We start from the raw sequence: 19,421 nt of genomic DNA, 5'->3' as shown, positions 1-19,421 counted from the left end.
GTGTTATCCTTAGCAGCGGTGTGTTATCAAGAAATAACAGACAGTATTCTACATTAGAATTCAACCAAGCCATGTAATAAAATAATATAACTTTTTATGTTATAACAGTGCTTCAAGTCTCAAGTCATGACGATTGTGTAAATAACCACAAACAAAGAGCAGAGTGGCTATGGGGGGGTATCTATAATTGTTCATATAGATACTTCCGTTGTTGGGAAGCGACTCGACACAGGAGGCTGTGCGCCCCACAGGCATATCAGGGATACTGCTGCTTTTCCATTGGACAGGGAGCTTATGGGAACTCAGTGGGAGAACATCATATCGCATTTAGCTCTTATTTATGAGAGCACTTACAGTGAAGCACAGCAGGGATCGAGCAGACACATAAGAGCCGAGGCTGATGAGGAGGACAAAGGCAAAGCTGGGAAACCGTTCTAAACACCTGATCTTACCGTACACATTTTCTTTTTTTACAATTAACAAATATCACAAACATAAAACCTTGGTTACATCACATTATCACCCTTAGGCCAATACATGGGAAAAGACACTAAACTTGTCCATGTACAAACACATTTTTCTTTTGTTGAACCAAAAGATATCTGTTTGTACATTGGAAAAGACACTAAACTTGTCCATGTACAAACATATTTTTCTTCTGTTGAACCAAGAGATATCTGTTTGTCTGAACCAGTTCATGGCTGTAGACATGCAGGAGAAGGTTGATATGTTGGGGTTACGTCATAGTCACCCCACTTTACATATAGTGTTCAACCATCCCAAGTTAGATGCCTAATCGTTGGAGAAATGCTCAGTCTGAGATGCAAACTGTCAATATTTCACTACCCAGCAGAAATTGCTGACCCCCTTAGTAGTCAGTACTACATGAAGGTTTGTCCAAACAAGTGAGGGACCCTGTGAAATCACAAAACAGGACCGAAACTAAGCACCAGGATAAAATACTGGTGACGGGACACTACACAATAAATGATGGCAATCAACTTCCCGTTGCTCCACTTGATGTGACAGATCACTTCATTTTGTTCCAGTGTTTATTCTCTCAGTCTGTCTGGATGAGTAGATTTAGGGAAGCCAGGCGCCCAGCAAAATCCCCCAAATATTTCCTGTTAGCTTTAGCCCTATTCTTCATGCCAGAGAAGACCAGGTTTCACAACTGTACCACCACAACCCTAAAATAGTATGCCATTAAACTTAACATCATCTACCATAGAATGTCAGAAAATGAGCTTGAAAATCATGCGTGCATTGTTTTATTAACCTTTAAAATAATAATAATAATAATGCTATAAATGCTACAGTCTAAAATACTAAGTCTATAACTGACACTGAACTGAAACTGAAAACACCTGGACTTGTGTGAAGTGTACATAAATAATTACAGATGGAGGTTAATGCAAATGCTGTGGTTGCCATTTATGGCTGATGGAACTGGCACAAATGTTTAACAATATTTACCAATGATAAAAGTGTGCATCCATCCATCTAACATAGACATAACATTTACAAATATGTAAATTAAGTAAGAGGAAAAAGTATTTGCCTTGATCTTTTCTGCGAAGAAACAGAAACGTATTGCCCTAAATTGGCATTTTGCTTAAATCGATACTTGTTACATTATGTAAATGCAACCCAGGCTGATGATTTATAGGCATGTTCATGATATCATCTGTAACCGAATTTAAACCAACATTGTGATTGTTTTGTTAAATAAAAGTAGATGCTGCTCCATCTCTGCAAGCGGTGTGAGTTTGAGGCACTTAAAAGGAGAACTCCGGTCAATTTTAACATTGAGCAATTTTTTTTGTAAATTTGGAGTGCTGTCAATACAGAGAACAACGACAAAAATCTGTGTTGCCTACACCGTGTTATCCTCTTTTTAAAATTTGCACCCTGTTGACTTCAATGGGGCAAGTTTTAAACCTGCTTTTAGACTCTTAACATCCTTGATGTGTCATTAAAAGTGCCCAGACATGTTAGATGATTCCTTCAGAGTGAACACGTTGAATATGTGACTGCAGTAGATGTGAAAGATATGAATAAAAATGATGTTATATCAGCCAGCGCAAATACCTGTATTTACTTCCTGTTTTCGGTCGAAGTCCAAAGTAGTCGATTGTCGAGTTCACGCGCATAGGTTTAGTTACCTAAGATCACGCGCGTGAACTCGACAATCGACTACTTTGGACTTCGACCGAAAACAGGAAGTTTTCCAAATTTACAAAAAAATGAGCTCAATGTTAAAATTGACCAGAGTTCACCTTTAATGTACGTTTGAAAAACAGGTTTGTAAACGCTACTCATTACAAGTTTTTACTCCAAACTGCAATAACTTTCTTTTCTGATGTGATATACCGGTAGCTTCATATCACAGAATGAATCAGAAAATATACTATAATTTTACAGTATTCTATACAGTGATAAAGGCTGTCGGTTAGAATTGCATTATAAAATATATTCTTATGAAAATACCAGAGATATCTAGAACAAAGGTAAACCATATTTTGTCACAATTGTATATTTATTGTCTTCATGTTTCACCAGTCAAAACGTCTCTATCTGCATTTTATTCTGCTGCAGCAATATCTGGATGCCTTCGTCTATATAAGGGATATACTCATAGACAGTAGGATATACTGGAAAGTCAAAAGCTTTATTACTTCTATGAGTCTCAGTTGAAGACTTTCTGCATGAGGGCGCCCAGTATGAATGAAACATATTACATTACATGTACTCACAAAACCCTATTTTCGGTAAAAATATGAAAAAACAATACTTCTCTCTAAAGAAATTTTAAGTAAACATGCAAATCCAAAAGTTGATTGTAGAGAGGTGTACTGGAGTTTTTTTGTCACACTGTATGCATAAGGTTTCCTGACAAAAATAAAGCAGCAATATTTTACATTTCTATTTCGATTTTTTTCCCTAAATCGCGCAGCCCTAACACCAATGTAGCTAATAAATGTCTTATCCTGGGTCAGGCAATTAGAAATAATTTTCACCAGCACAATTCTTGCACAACTGAGTAAACATCTGGCATAGAGCAACTGTGGTAAAATAAGTAAGTAAAATACGTGGAAAATATATTTTGGCTATTCAGAGATGCGTCACCTCTGTACACAGCCCTGAAATCACAATGGAAGAAATGTTTAAAGGGATCTATATGAACCAACCTACATAAACAAAGGCATCAAGTGAGTTTTTAAATCAAATCCTGCATGCGGTTGAACAATCGTCACAGTTCTCAGCCAGGGTGTGGGTGTGAATGGACGCTGCTGGAATCTGTGGATAACATCTGAACAGGGCTTTCATTATAACGTTATGCCTCCAGGTCGAACTCTTTTGAATGGGTCAAAAATTAGGCAACAAGAGACAGTCTCAAGACAAATCTTGTGATGTTGGTCTAATACGCCTGGTTGATTAAGTTTCTGGATGATACCAATGAGACAATTGTTTTGATGTAATGGCTGATACCCAAATAAATGAAAAATAAGCCACTCAAAAACTACAAGTGTATTTAAAGGGCACCTATTATGGAATTTTGAAATTTACCTTTCATGTAGTGTGTAACATAGATCTAAGTGAACAAAAACATCCTGCAAAGTTTGAAATATGAAAGTGCACCGTATATAAAGTTATTGTCTTTCAAAAGTAAGAGTCGACTCGGAGTCATTTTTATGAATCGTTAGAAGACCGAAGCTTTTTCTCTGACTAGATGACGTCAACTTGTAAAGTTATTTGAATACGATACGCCCACTTATTGCGCTCCAAGGCCAGCAGGGAAAATATCATGGCAACGAGACGCTGTGTTCTGAAGTGCGGCTCAAAAGCAAACTTTTGTCATCTGCCCAAGGAGGAGCATTTGAAGACTAAGTGGCTACAATTCATATAACTATACCACAGAAGTATAGTCCGAGCCTTGTGCTTTGCTCGCGCCCTTTTGAAGACGATTGCTTTTTAAATGCAATCAAACTGGGATTCGCGAGCCGGCTGATATTGAAGGAAGGTTCAGTTCCAAGTGTATTTGCATCAGCTTCCTCCTCCGTATCACAACCTGTAAGTGTTATTAATAATTGTTGCTTTTATGTTTTATGTAGCATGCTTAATTATTATTTTGTTTGTTGTGTAAGCACCGTTTAGCTTCTAGGTCTTCAATGGCTATTGTATTGAGATATGTGAAGTGTTTGTCGTTGTTTTCGGAGTTGTCTTAAAGAATAGAGTAATACCTCGTAGTAACGTAACTGCATTTTTTTTTTTTTGTAAAACGTTATGTTTATGCATCGGGCTAATGAAAACAAAGACTGATTGTGCTTTTACAATATGAACTCTGGGCTATGCTCGCTAACGTAACATTAAATTCTTTATCTTATTTTTAATTTTTTACTACAAACTACAAAGCAGTGGACTATAATCATTATTATAACACGATTTAATTGATAAAAGCATCATTGTACTCCGTGTTAAACAATAAGTATTATCTCTGTAAACACTGCTGGGTCATCTGACCAATCGCAGATTAGCGTCGCGCAAAGGAGGGGTTTGGAAAACGAGTCGTTGAACGAATCATTTGGGAGTCGGTGAGCAAATCAGGTAAAAATAAATGCATATTATACGAAAACAAAAGTGTTTTTTGACATTGCATGCATGTAAAACTGTTGTTGGGGACTCCCTAAACAACATTAGGAACATTTTAAATGTCATAATAGGTGCCCTTTAAGAGTTACAACATTATAATGTACAGTATAAAAAAAGATATTGCAGTAGTAGTAGTGTATGGATATTAATTTTGAGATTTATTTTTAACAGTGTTTATAAATTATTAGAGATTCAAAGCTAATCCTTTTAAAGATTAACTTAATACTTAGATGAGGGCAAATACAATGAAAAAAGTAAAAAGAGGAAATTAGCTTCCATAATTAGCTAAATAAAACATCAGCCAATAAAGACAAACTCTACATGAACTCTAAAATTTATCAATAACCGATATGATACCAATGCATATTGGTTTCCACATATGAGTCATGACAGATGACAGATTTATGACCGGTGACTTCACCTGATCACATCACCAGGACTCAGGAAAGTGTCAAAGGTTATTTTTCAAGCAGTGCTACTGCCAACTGTATACAAGCAGATGCTTGGCTTCATTAATGAGCAAAACGCTTGAAGATGAAATCTAGATGTGTTTCGCATTCGTTGAGTGGACTTTGACATGCCTATGTGGCACTGGAGCAAAGCATCTGGCACATTAAATGGAAAAAATAAAAAGTCTAAACAGCATCTGCTTTACAGAGTGAACACGGGGTGACTAGACACTAAATGTCACTACAAATGCAGTGTGCGTGCACTGCCATATAAATATACTATATGTCCAGAATGCAATGAGACACAAATAAAAAATCTTTGGCAGGAAGAACCAGCAGGATAATAACAGCATGTGACGCTAAACCACAGTCAGAGATTATTTTAAACAGACTACAAACACTGTAAATGAGGTGGGAATGGTCTAAACAATGCTAGATAATGAACTGATAAATAATAAATGAGTTAAGGGGAGGGAAATCAGAGACTCAACAGATTCAGATGTGCACAGAGCGACGTGGCTGGGGGAGGAACAGAAGAACAGGCTTGTGGGGCACAAAGCCAGAGCTCTCGCAAAAAGTAGGCCAACGCTGTAGCCAGACAAAAACATTCTGCCACAGAGCAAATGTCAGAGCGGAAGAAGCTTGAGCCCTCTTGAGTTGACAGGACTGGAAGTAAAGTCACTGAAAAACTCTCAAATTAAATCCCTTGCATTATAACATAATCTCTCCCTTCAATACCAGGGCAGAATGAAGCTGAATGGAGCTGTACTGTGTGAAGTCATGAGTCAAGCCATCAATCCACACACATTAGTGCTACATATGATGCATCAGCTGCTATTAACATCCCAGAGACCCGTGTTGGAGGTTATGGTGAACTTCATTGAAACACGTGACATGCTGTTTGATGTATGGGAATCAATGTAACAGGTTTCAGGACAATAACCTATATGATACCAATATATTGTGCATCCACAGAGTATACACAAAGTCGAATTGCATGCAAACTGAATATAACCAGACATCCTCAACCCCAGTTATCAGTTCCTGTTGCATAACCTGTGGACTGTCGTGATATTGCAAAGGATTGTGGGAGTCTGACGACGCCATTCGTTAAACGGAGAAGCACACTTATTGAAAAGAGGCCGAGGCTTCTAAGAGGCTGGAGTGAATCACAAGTTTCAGGCGTTCATGCAGCTAATGCGATCTGAACGTGGCAGAGGACACGTCACACAGGGCACAGGCTTATGCAGGCCCGGACACTGGATCTCATCACGCATTTACAGACACTGCAGTATCACGTCTTCCACTCACGTGACGAGAACAATTCACAACAAAGAAATCCGTTTCAGATGAGGTCTGTTTTACAAATCAAAACACCTGCTTAGCCCAACTCAAAAAAGTGATGAGGAGGATATTAAAGGTGATAACAGATGCTTTAGTAGCTCACTCCAGAACGCTGAAGCCATCGATTGAAACGCAATGCCTGATTCCGCAACAGGCAACGCTCGGGGCAGCTGAGTCAGCAGCACAGCAGAATCAGTCAACAATGTTTATCCGTCTCCTAAAAGAGATCGGGCCGGCTTTCAGTGCAGCCTATAGGCATATAGGTTTTCATGCTAGCCTTGTTTCCAGAGAGATGAACCCTTAAGTTGATGTCATAAGCATGGTGTGACAACAGCGAGAGCACAGCATCTAAATCCCATCTCCAAACAGGATTCAAGATAAGCCCGTCAACAACGGAATGACAATGCCAAAGAAACCTGACCACCATTGCCTTTTACCTCGACCTGTTTTGACGAAGAGGTATTCTGACCCTTGTTTGCTTATCGAGAAAAGAAAAGACAAAACTTAAAACATCATCTGTAGTTAGAAAAAAGAAGCAAATTTTCTATCAAACATGTTCACAATGAAGAAAAAGCACTTTATCTGGAATTTAAAAAATTTTGTTAAAACAATAGACAATCTATCACAAACGTAATTTAACCTTTATGTCCTGCCACATCCCTAAACAGCACACAGGATCTGCATTTTATGGAAGGAGGAAACTCAACGCCAGAGCTTAATGTGTTGACATTAGACTTACCATTGGCATACAGGCAGGGCCTAACACAAACCTTTTGCCACACCTGCCATTGGTCGATGGTGACTTAAGAAAATTTACCAGCCATAAATATTTTTTACCGGCAATGAAAGTAATCACACCAAAATTTGAGATACCAGCAAAAATTGCAAATTACAAAATAAAAATTTCGATTCCACAGCTAAAACTACCAGCCTAATATACAAAACATTATTAGTTCACCCAAAAATTCAAACCGTCTTAATTCGCGCATTCTTATGTCGGTATTACAATATTGCAGCTATCGCGACAGCCCTACCAATGCCTTTAACGGTACCAAACTGTAATGGGCAACGTAGCTCCTATGATGAGAAAAAAACTATGCTTGAGCATTCTGTCCTTTTAGGATCACTTTTTGTGACATCACGTCATCCTGTTTTTGATTCTTTTAGATGTGTCTGGTTCATTTAGACTGAAATATGAACTCAACAGATCAGAGTACGTTTGGAAATTTGTTTGGTACCAAGGTAAGGTTCATATGGCAGCATTCACACTTATTCAAATGAACCGCACGAACAGATCAATTGTACCAAATTTGGTTTTAATCAAACCAAACCTGCCAAGTGTGTACACACCCTAAAGACAGCCGATATATATTAAAAAAAAAAAAAATTACTTGAAAGGACTCCTAAAAGCATGAAGGATTTAGGAACAACTATTAGGTAAGAAAACAGAAGGTTGAAAGCAGGATCAGTGGCTTAAGGAATATTGGGAATGGGAAAGCAGTTGATTTGCAGGAAGAAAGAGTGCGAGTTCCTACTGCAAACATCTCAGCAACCCAACATACAGTCATTAAAAATTTAGATCACTTAGAGATGTATTCAGATGTACTTAGATGTATTCTTTAATGGATGCAGCACAACGTTAACCACTCACTGGCTTTTAATGACCTTTCAGCAAATCTATGGGTGTATAAATGTTAACATACGGTTTAACCTTTCAACACTCAGATTGGACATCAGGGGCTGGTTTTTCTGCTTTCTTTACAATTAGCTAGAACAAAATGTCCTAGTACACAATCTGAGGAGGGGGTGGAGAATGTCTGTATAGAAAGAAACAGACAATGTGTCCTGTGCTTGAAGTGGGGGATGGGCTATAGGAAGACTAACACAACCACCGTAAACTTAGAAGCTGCCAGACTAGAAAACTACAGTTGAAGTAGTTATTAAAAATAAGGCTAGGGCAGAGAGAAGCCTAGTCCATTTAAAATGTTGTACTGCTTTATACCTTAAAATATACAGTATTTTGCTTTTGACACTAAATGTATGTTGCATGCGTATTAAAAGGTGCAAAATGTTTCATTTTAGCCAAAAAAGTAAAAAATAAATGAATTTTCCACATCCAGCCCCACTGACTAAAGTGTACTACACATACAGTATATTCACATGTGTTATTTATTTTATACAGTTTGCCAGATATTTTTATTTTGTCTTCCACACAGAGAATTTTCAGTCTGCAAAATATCACTTTTCAAACTCAGAGATTCTCATTGAGCTCTCTTGAATCTGAAAGACAAAACCAAAACTTTTGTTTCATTGCTTCTGCTTACCAAAAATACCCAGTTCGATTCTCTCTTCCTATCTTTTAATTACAGAGCAGGTGTGGGGGTTTCATTCAGAGATGAGAAGGAAAACATTGGTGAAAGTTGACATGGCTCCCGTGATGAGCCTCTGTCTGGCTTGTCCACTCAATCCGCTTGTTTCCCAAGCGACAAGTTCAGACGTTCCCATACGCTTGACAGGATCTAATCTAACTGCTTACGCAAAGAGAAATACAAAGACAGAGAGAGAAGCAACAATAATGGACCTGTCTGGCTCTAAAAATGAGAAACCAAATGAGTACAGGCAAGATAAAAGAGAGCCAGTCTGAGTGCCAGCCAAATGTGTTTGTCCAAGTCCGTGAAAACCCACCGTTTAATTAAACATAACCCAATTTTCATTCTCAGCCTCTCGAGCCAAAGATTTACAACACATTAATTCAGTGCCTCATTCGATATAGGATTCTTCAACAATTAGGAGTGTTTGTCCAATGTCCAGATATTTTTCATCAATGAATGAATGTCATTCAATAAAATCTGTATTCAATTACACACATTTCGCACAAGGAAAAGGGCCATCTCTGCCAGCTGTTACGATAAAAACATTTTAAAATTAAAACAAGCAAGTCCAAATGATACAGGGTCATGTCAAATCAACCAATTTTCAGAAGCTTCCCCAGCCTTAAATTTTTGATTTTGTTAATATTTCGTTTCTGAAGAAAGACGAGCATAAATAGAGAGGAGTCATTTCTTAAGTAATTTTACCCGCCTGTAATTTGACTCCAAATCTCAGGATATTTTTTTTTAATTTTTGACCCCACTCTTCAAAATAGTGGATTACTCTGTAGTCTGTAAGGCACAAACAAGACAAGGAAGTGAGAATCAATACTTGGATGGAAAATAGTGTGCGTGACAGCAGGAGGTAATATGCCATGTTTGCAACAGCCATCAGGGTTGTTTTACTCAGGAATATATGTACCACAAAATCTCTGAAAGTAAATGAATGTAGTGTCACATTATGTGTAGTTCAATACTGAAATCATATACTGAAAACATATATTATCTCACCTGTCAGGATTGCTTTTTAGAAGTAGAAATTGACTGATGTTGTTTTTGTCACTACCAATACAGATTACTACTGTTTAAATATCCAATAACCAATATCTAAAACCTGTTTTAGTTGTCCTATTTCTGCTTTTTGACACGACTAAATGATTAGACTGTAACCAAAATTTTTTTTTATGTATGAATAATAATAAATGACAATTATTTTAAAATAAAAATAATGCTGCAAAGTTGTTTTATAAGAAAATTACGCAACATCTTTTAGTATTCAATGCACACTGACTGGTGTAATGTTGGATGCCTTTAGAGATCCAATAAAAAAAAAAGTAGAAAGACTAGAAAAGGGTGAATTTCATTCAAAAATATTGGGCACACAGATTATCGACCCATAGAAGATCGGGTCAATGGGGATTTAGGCTTAAGAGTTCATAAAACAAATTCAACTGTTTAAATTAGTGACGTGCTGAATCAATATGCAGCTTATGTTGTCACAATTAATTATGAATGGTTACTTAATCAAGCTATTGCACGGCTCAAACAGGAAGCTGGTTTGTGGGGGGAATTCCTCTTACTGCTGCAAGCTATATTACATTCTGTGACACTGCACTTTTCTCTTGAAATTCTTGAAGAATCAGAAAACGATCTTCCAGTCAAAATACCACACAAGTGAGACGAAACAGGACGAAGATAACAAATCCCAAACTAAAAACACAATCTTAGTTTTTTCTGTAAAACCATAGCCTCTCTGACACAGTACAAGATCTTTGGCCTTGCACACCTCCCAAACCAACCCCCAGTCACCATATCAGCTTGAGGTATGTTCAGAGTCATTCTTCCTCCCCTGAGTCAGGCTGTCAGAACACAGATATTTCTTACCCATCCACATGCTAAAAACAGTTAGGCTTAGGCTTATATGACAACCAGAGCCCAAAAGACATGACCACAGTTACAGTCCTCAAGAAATGGACTTATGTAAGAGACAGCACTAATGGCTTTTTAACTTGCACATGCATATATAAACACACACCCCTCCCCGAAAGCATGACTGCTCGGTTGTCTGTGCATGAGGAAATGAGGCTCTACTTGCGAGCTCCCAAACAACCTTAAAGTACTTTATTATTATTATTAATAATAATAATTCATTACATTTATATAGCGCTTTTCACGGCACTCAAAGCGCTATACATAGAAGGGGGGAATCTCCTCAACCACCACCAATGTGCAGCATCCACCTAGATGATGCGACGGCAGCCATATTGTGCCAGAACGCCCACCACACACCAGCTTACTGGTGGAGAGGAGACAGTGATGAAGCCAATCAGTATATGAGGATGATTAGGCCATGATGGACAGAGGCCAAGGGGCAAATTTGGCCAGGATGCCAAGGTTACACCCCTACTCTTTCGAAAGACATCCTGGGATTTTTTGTGACCACAGAGAGTCAGGACCTTGGTTTAACGTCTCATCCAAAGGAGGCCGCTCTTTGACAGTATAGTGTCCCCGTCACTATACTGGGGTGTTAGGACCCACACAGGGTGAGCATCCCCTGCTGACCTCAAACACCTCTTCCAGCAGCAACCTGGTTTTCTCAGAAGGTCTCCCATCCAAGTACTAATCAGGCTCAACCCTGCTTAGCTTCAGTGGGCAACCAGTCTTGGGCTGCAGGGTGATATGGGTGCTGGCACTGACTTACACTTAATAGACTTACACTAAAGAAAAGACTCGAGCCAGAATCTGACAGAGATTGTGGGCTGTACTCTTTTGACCAGTGAGCACTATTGTCTTTTTAGAGCTGTTTTACAGGTGAAATTGAATTTGTTTCATAATAGAAGAACTTTAAAACTGTTATCTTCCTGTTTATTAACATGAAGCTGCTTTGAAAACCTGTATTGTACAAAGCTCTATATAAATGATAAAGATACACTGATTACAATTTTCTAGGCCGAGTTTGACCTGCCGATACCGATTTTAGCCGATTCCGATTTCATGTTTTCTAACCACTTTACAGCACAGACAAATATTTATTTTCGAACTTTTCTTTAATAGAATTTTTTTGAACAGATAATCGCTATAAAATAGAACTATATAAATTACTCCTGGTGTGGAAAATTCACACACATCTAAAGTGCAGTGTTATGGAAGAACCATTTCCTTCTTTTCACATCGAACTTTTTGGATCGGTGCAGCTCTATAAATGACTTGACTAGTAATAACCACATAACATCATAAGCGTTTTGCAATCTCATACATTTGTGCGTGAAGCCTGCATAGTAACATTTTCACAAATAATCATTCACGAACAACATTCGTACTAAAAATTATACTAAATTGGAAATAATATGGAGAATAACTAAAACCACCTGTTTACAAAAAATCTGGGTGTTCTCATGCTAGGATTAAATTTTATAGAGATTTCATTATAAATGTATTTCATCATACACAGTTAAAGAGTAAGAAAAGCTGTATCACAGTTTTCTATAAGCAACACAGATACATTTTTGTACAGCTGGCTTGTGAGAGGTCTGTAATCTGGGTCTAGCTGTTTATTGTGTTTACAATGGTGTTAGGGATGCACACTTGGCATTGCTCTGAGATCATCGTGTACCTGTATGTTTGCTGAGAATGACGAAAGACTGTAATGGAAAAGTTGTGTGGAAAGCACTTAAATGGAGATGATTTGGGCGTGTTTTTTGCAGACGCCCATTCGGAACACTTCAAAATCATTAATATTTATATAATATTTTCCTTTTCCGATAATCCATTACACTCAGATGGACTTCAATATAGAAGAAAAGATCAGTAGAATTACTTGAATTAAAAACTAATTACTAAGAGACGTTAACTGTTACAACATGCAGTGCTGTTGTTCTTGTGTGAACGGACTATGTCTTCAGGGTACATAATAGGAACCGGTTGGATGAGAAACAAATCATTTCACTTTAAAAACATCCATCCATACACAATAAAAGCAAATATTTGATATGCATGGATCAGTGAGTTCACATCCAAGTTAGGCTACTCCATGATTATACAATATTACTAGCATTAATCAATGAAGCTACTGCTAGCAGGCACGATATAACATGACAGACCAGCAAACAAAGCACAGGGGCTGGCAGACCGGCTGCCTTCCTAATTCAATCCTTCTTATCTAATACTCTATTATATAACGTCATCGCTTACTACTCGGGGCTCAGGCTGAAAGTATTATCCCTCTAAATAATTACCAGCCTCCTGCTGCTATATGTGCCATGCAGATCCAGCTGCAACAATGAGAAACTGTCTGAAGCTACAAATGGCTCACATAAGCTGCAAAATTAACATTATTTGGGAAGGCATGCATGGGACTTTGAGAGTGATATCATCACACCATCTGTGATAAGAGGAGTAAGATTAACACGAAACACCTACACACATCGCTCAGTGTAAAACTGCATTTCCTTTACCAAACCTCCATCATGCAAAGCAGGGGTGTCAAACATAAACATCACCTTATGCAGGTTTACTTTAGTGTACTCATGCAGATGTATCAATATTCTTTTATTAGAATATTATGGGAACATCATAGGGATGCACTCATATTAAACATCTTAGCCGATACCAATAATCCAGGGCTCCAGACTAACATTTAAGAGGAGTGGCACCGAAAGCCAACGAAAAAAACAGATCAGACTTTTGGGTGACGCTACTTCCGGATTGGCCAACAAAAATATGACATCACTGTAGCACTCGATGAAATGTCAGTCCACACTTACAAGCTATGAAGACTGAACACAACTGTTCCCTATAGAGGAAAGGTTGACATGCCATATGACGACATTGCCATGTTTTAAGCAGCAGTTAAACAGTAAATTCACTATTCATTAATCAATATATGACAGAAATCAATACAGTCTCAGAAAGCCAGTGTAAGGTCATCATAGAGGGGCTGTGTTTTTCTGCAGGTTTGACATTACAGAACACTGTGTACTCAGTCATATAGGGAACATGGGCCCCTTCCCTATGGCCATGCTATGTCAGTGCCCACAATGGGGGCCAAGAAGGGTTTGTTTTTATCCAGACAAATTACTTGACAGAGCTGCAGTGCTCACATTCAGAAAATTTTTAAAAAATGCAACTTAAAATGTGTAGCATGTCAGCTTCAGGGCTGTTTTAGTTGAGGAGTTGTTCAATTATATAGGGGTTAACACTCCACACGATTTAAAAAATTGGGCTTCATATCACACCCGAGTTGTCTTCACAAAGGAAGATGCATTGTGATATTATGAATGTACCTTTTTTTTCATTTGCACCATGATAAACAGCCCTAAGCACAAGTACGCTTTGTACGCTTTGTACGGTCTCAAGGCCAAGTGAGAAGATGAACCCAGTGACCAAAGGGTGGCGTTTCCAAGGCAACTGGAGCCCACCCTGGAGACCCAAGGTGGGTGATGGGCAGTTTAGAGTGGGACATGCTGAGCAGGTCTAATATCTCGAGGGATGGGTCACGACTGGTAATGAACAAGCCAATTAGTACAGCTGATCATTACACAGTAAAACCCTCTGAGAAGTTGAGTATTTAAATTCATCCCCTTTAACGCACAGCAGCTAACATGGACGTCTTTCATTTTTCGCAATGTAACTTTCGAGCTTTGAGCATTGAATTTTCAAGATGCTGTGTAAAAGTAAAATGAGTTATTATAATATTTCTGAGAAAGGTAACGGTTGTTTGTCTCACAAAGAATTGAAGGCCTGCATATGAGCCTGTTGGTTTTGTTGCAGGAGGCGTGGAGGAAGACGTCTCAACAGTATGCTACATTCTCAGCTATTATAAGAAAGAAAGAAGGAAATGGGCAGGAGGAGGAAAAGAAAGAGAGAAAAAGTAAGCAGTAGAGAAGAGCCTCTGGCTGTGGATCTGAAAGTGTGCCAAAGCAGCTCCATGTCATGCCCATAACTGCAGGTTGTGTGCTTCTCACACTATTTTAACTTTATTCCCTCTCTTTCTGATTTTTTTTTTACCCTCACTGCTTATCAGCTGTCATTCCAGTGAACATTGAAAACAATTATTGATGATGTGCCAACATTAAGACTAAAGAGAGCAGGACAGGAGACATGCATGCATAAGGAGTGATCTCACTCAGCATTCATTTGACGAAATACTTTAATATTCGGTATACACTAGGATAATAGATAGATACAACTGTAGACAAACGTGACTGAACAAAACTCAAACACTGAAAGTCATCAGCCACTGAAAACCCAGGCATTTACGATCAGATATTTCCTGAACAAAAAGTGGGAAACTGACACCATTGTGCTCACCCACCCACAACCGCAAATATGATCATTCAAATGAGAGATCACATGATATGCCGTTTAAATACAGCAAATCTGATTGAACTGGAAATTCATTTAAACCAACTGTCTTGTACAGGAAAGAGTTGCAGAGTAGCTCAACCATTTCTTACATGAATTAGACTATTTGGTTAAAAAAAGAGTTAATGTTCTGACAGTTTTTGTAATTATGCAACTAAACAAGAGGTATATTCTGGGCCCTAAAGCCCTAAATGCTGAAAGATGACAACATTATTGCAGTAGCCATGGGTTCTCTACTATTTGGCCCCCTCTACACATGCCATAATACTGTATCTGGATCTATTGACTAGGGATGCATAACGATTAATCACAATTTTGCAGAATAAAAGTTTTTGTTTACATCATATATGTGTGTGTACTGTGTATAATAATTATGTATATATAAATATACAAACATGCATGTATAATTTTAAGAAAAAAATATATTTATATATTAATTATTTATAATTATATATAATATAAATTATATTTAAATATAAAAATGTATATAAACTAGGGATGCAAATTATCGATTAATTCATTAATCATTAGTTGATTGACCTTATCGATCGATTAACGATTAACTGATAAGCGGCTATTTTCTTGAGAATGTCAATTTCTCACAGTATCAATAGTGTCTTTAACATAAAAAGCTAAATATTGCTTATATACTGAATAAAAATGCATGTTATATTGCTCAATTGATGTTTTATTGTAACTGTTGTTTAGGGATGTCAATTTTCACAAATTCCCATGATCGATGGATGAATGTTTTGATGTCATTGATTATTTAATTATCATATATAATGTCTACTATACAACGCGTCACCAGCGCCACCTCAGATGCAGAATGTGTGACTGTGGACGTACTCTCCCTGAACACCGCACTGAAGACGGCAACTAAACCCAATGCATTCACAACCATTTAATACAATAGTGTTCTCATGTTATGTAATATGTCAGTCCCAAATTATTCATCGTTATTATTAGTCGTGCATTTCTGTTTGAGCTGCGCGCGCTGAATGAATAGCTAAACTTGAGCACCCTAGCGTGTTATTTAACTCAAAGAAACGCATCCTATATGAGATTTCTCAGATATATTCAAAATAAACATAATATTACAAATTATTTCTGCACAAAATGACGCGAATTTACAAGTGAATTTGAACTAAGTTACGTGCCATTCATTCAGAATGATCATGTTGTGGACGCGCTCTTCCTGGAGCAACGCGACACGGCAACTAAACCCAAATAATGCACAATGTTTTATTACAATATTGTTCTCTTTATAATGTTATGTAATATGACAGTCCTGCCAATAGTCATTAGTCGTGCAGTGCCGTTTGAGCCGCGCGCGCTAAAGCTGATCAGGATACATCCAATATAAGATAAATCAGATATAGATAGGCATACGCAAAATAAACAAAACAAAAGGCTGCGAATGAACACACAAACTTAGTCATAACGAAGGTGTAAAATGGTCCCAAACAAAACGCGCTCGCTTTGTTTCGCGGTTGAGCAGCACGCACGCGCATGGACCTGCTTAATCGATGATCGAGAAGTTGTATCGAGTAAATGTATTATCGACAATTAATCGATCGTCGATTAATCGTTGACATCCCTAATATAAACATGTAAATATTTTTTAAATATATACATGCATGTGTGTGTATTTATAAATACATCATTATTTTACACAGTACACACACATATATGATGTAAACAAAAACTTTTATTCTGCAAACGATTAATCGTTATGCATCCCTACTATTGACTCATTATTAGAGCCCGACCGATATATCGCCAGGCCGATACTATCGGCCGATATTAGGCAATTTCCAAACTATCGGTATCGGCATTTATAATGGCCGATAAATGAATATATATTTTAAAAAAAACTAAATAAAAGTTAGCTTTTCTTTTACACGTGTGTGAAATCCAATGACGCCAAGTGTGCGTTGCATTAACGAGTCACATAATGGACTTAGATCGCTAAATAGTAGGTTTTTGAAGGCAGGCAGCAACTGATGATTGAAAATGGTTTGATGTAGCTTGATGGAAAGAATTTAAAAAAGTGCAGGTAAAGGGATAAGCAAGCTGACATTGTAGTATAAACCAGAATATAAGACAAGGTTTTTTGTCCTAAAAATAGGTTATATTTATGAACCAAGTCTTTTAAAACTGGCAACTTTGATTTGGTTGTTGTTGTTTTTGTGTTTTTGTTCAAAGGACTTTACGTTTCATATCTTAAGTTTGTATGTTTATACATTTTATTTATCAGAACTTTAATATATTTTGATGTTCCTCTGTTCTGTTGTGACAATAAAAGAAACAAGTTTCTTTTTAAAATGCATTATCATATTATTTTAGTTAAAACTCATAAATAACTACAAATAACTAATGTTAGGGAAATCTGTTAATGTTTTGTTGCGCGTTTCTGATTTATTTATTTTTATTTTTTATATCGGCCGATATATCGGAATATCAGATTTTAAAACCAACAAATATTTGTATTGGTATCGGCCTTCAAAATCATTTATCGGTCGGGCTCTACTCATTATCTATGTTTCCAGCCAAAGTTGCAAACTACAGGAGGATGTCTTTAACCGTTACACTCGTGTTGTGCATCTTTTGCAGCATCTGCACATGACACAGTGTTCTATGCAACGTTCAAGATAAAAGAAATTAAACTTTTGACCCGCGTCTTTATAACCACAAAAACACGTTCTGTGTGAATGCCGCTGTTTTGCTGCAACGATATTTTGACAGGTCATGCAAATTACTTGGCTCTAAGATACATCATCTCTCCCATAAAATATTCCCAAATCATGGATGATGATTTTTTTTTTGGTCCTCCTGCCTTGAATTCACCTTCCATGTTTCTGTGCTTTCATTGATGGCCTTTCAGATCTATTACTTATTTGAAGCAGAAATGTGTTTTAATATGATTTGAACTTCCCAAAGACTCTTACCTAACCAAAGGCCGCTATTGTGCACGCTCCATCGGTGCATGTTATTCCAAATGAAACTGTTTGTATTCACAATCTGAAGCAACTAGCTTTTTCGGATGACACTGCAAAGCGTCTTGTATGTAATAGCCACTTTTCACAACCCAAACCGATCAATTATATAAATCTCCAGCCAACCCTTCTTTTTTTTCCTGCTGAATATACTATTTGGGGAAAATGGCAAATTACAAAAGTAAAATGAGTGTACGTGTTCTTTTACATGATTTTTACGTTTGAACCAGGTTGCTCGCTTCTGAAAACCATGCAAACATCACTAAACCATAATGAAATAACCAAAGCTAGCAAAGTGTGCCAATTAACAATAACACAAGGTATTCAAGCTGTGAGTTTGTGCACATGTGGTGCAATTCTTATGCAACTCACTGTGTTTTTTTCATGCTGGCATTAGGTATGATACGGGCAAACATCCAACAAACCTCGCAATTTTAAATATCTACCTATATTTAAAAGGTTACATTGTTGGAAATAAAAGCCAACATCTTTCCAGCTCACAATTCTAAGACATCAACTGTTGTGCGTAAGGGGAGTAAGACAAGCTCTGTAATCGGCTGTTATGAAAATAGCGAGTTCGCATATCAGCCCGTTATTAAAATCATCAATTCGATAGGATGGCAGGCAGGCACTAGGGTGCAATTGTTTCTTGTGTCTCACACCAGGTATGTACTGTGACCTGCGTCAGTAACCTGTGTGCTTAGTCAACATATGACCAACCCTAATCCACCACCTGTCCACCGTGGATGATGCCACATCAGCCTGGCAGAGATAGTGGGCGCAGGAAAAGCGGAGTTTATCATAGACATACACATATTTGAATGCATTAAACATTCTCAAAATATCATAAGCTAAGGTAAAAGTTTGCTTCTGTGGTCAGAGCATATTTAGGCTCTAGCAGTCCAGCCAATTGGACAGTACCTGTTCCTTTAAAATAAATGCAATCTAAGTGGAAAACAGCTACTATGAAGTTTCTGCATACTGAGATTGACAGACAAAAACTGACCGAAATTCATGACAATGGCTATTTAAAAAAGTGCTGGCTGCAAAATTCAACACTTTATATCAGCCACCACCGGTAAGCTGTAAGTTACAACAAAGGCTTAAAACTAAAGAAAAAAATACATAAAACATAACTTAAATTATTAAGTGCTCACATACATAGTGGGAAGCCTAGAAATGCACGGTGGGCGTTGAGTGTTTTCTGTACACGGTGTACCATAAACATACACAATTTACATACA

The 19,421-nt window shown here is 37.6% G+C and overlaps 1 protein-coding gene across 6 annotated transcripts in view; it reads right to left on the bottom strand.

Annotated features, from left to right (window-relative positions):
- The window catches only part of suco (SUN domain containing ossification factor), a 54,166-nt gene that overhangs the window by 34,113 nt on the left and 632 nt on the right, over positions 1-19,421 (bottom strand). The window lies entirely within an intron of this gene.

Source organism: Phoxinus phoxinus (genome assembly GCF_949152265.1).
Source record: "Phoxinus phoxinus genome assembly, chromosome: 16".
In the NCBI taxonomy this organism is placed as follows: Eukaryota; Metazoa; Chordata; class Actinopteri; order Cypriniformes; family Leuciscidae; genus Phoxinus; species Phoxinus phoxinus.
Note: the sequence above shows the minus strand (reverse complement) of the source record. Positions and strands in the feature narration are given on the sequence as shown.